Here is a 1,216-nt window from a genome sequence, read left to right on the forward strand (position 1 = left end):
GTCCAGAGAAGGAACATAACAATGGCCACAGATTCCCAATTTGGAAATAACTCAGCAGAACAAGAGTGACAGAAAATTCAGAGATTTCCAAGAGACCAGCCTCCATGTTTCCATAGAAATTCACCTACATACATCCAGGGTGAGAGACCCCAAGCATCAGATATGTCATACACAAGCATCAGATCTAAGTTAGAGAGGGCACCCAGGGAAAGAAAGCTTCAAGCCAGCCAAAAGCCATAAGAGGGATTTTACAGAAAGATATAATAATGTGGGGCTGGGCACAGTGGCTCATGCCTGCAACCCCAGCACTTTGGGAGGCTAAGGTGGGAGGACCGCTTGAGGCCAGGAATTCAAGACCAGCCTGAGTAACATAGCGAGACCCTGTCTTTACAATAAATTTAAAAACTAGCTGGGCGTGTTCGCATATGCCCATGGTCCCAACTACCCAGGAGGCTGAGGTGGAGTTGAGCCCAGGAGGTGGAGGCCGCAATGAGCAATGATGGCACCACTGCACTCCAGCCTCAGTGAAATAGTGAGACCCTGTCTAAAAAAAAATAAAAATAAAAAGGATATAAGGATGTCAGAGAACAGGGACCAGAGCTGTTAGTCGGCCTCACAGAGACCCTGGCCAGACACCTCTGGGAACCAGGAAGTCTCTCAGGTTCTATCTCTTAGGATTTGGCTCTCTGAATCTCTCACCTCTCATTTCTCTCTCATCTCGCTCTGTCTATGCTGTGTCTCTATCTCTTTCAATCTTTCTGTCTCCCAGCCCTTATCTCTGAGTGTGTCTCTCTGTTTCTCTCCCTCTTTCTCCCTCCCTCTCGCTCTCTCCCTTCTTCCTCCCTCCCTCTCTCTCCCTCTTTCCCTCCCTCCCTCTCTCTCTCTTCCTCCTTCCCTTCCTCTCTCTCTCTCCCTCTCCTTCCCTCCCTCCTCTCCTCTCCCTACTGCAGCTTGGTCTATAACCCTTATCTCCCCCAGACCTGCTGGAGTTCTGGTATTAATCTGTTTATGGTCTGTTTCCCTCCACTACAGCACGGTCTTCATTAAAGGCAGAGATTTTTGTGTCTTATTTTCTGCTGTATCCCCAGCGCCTGGGATACTGACTGACTCAATAAATATATGTTGAGTGAAGAATGAATGAATTACCATTCTCATGAACATTATTATTTGATGGCAACTGTAAAGCAACAATAACAATAATTGTCACTGCCACTGC

This window comes from Mandrillus leucophaeus, unplaced genomic scaffold, assembly GCF_000951045.1.
Source record: "Mandrillus leucophaeus isolate KB7577 unplaced genomic scaffold, Mleu.le_1.0 Scaffold151, whole genome shotgun sequence".
Classification (NCBI taxonomy): domain Eukaryota; kingdom Metazoa; phylum Chordata; class Mammalia; order Primates; family Cercopithecidae; genus Mandrillus; species Mandrillus leucophaeus.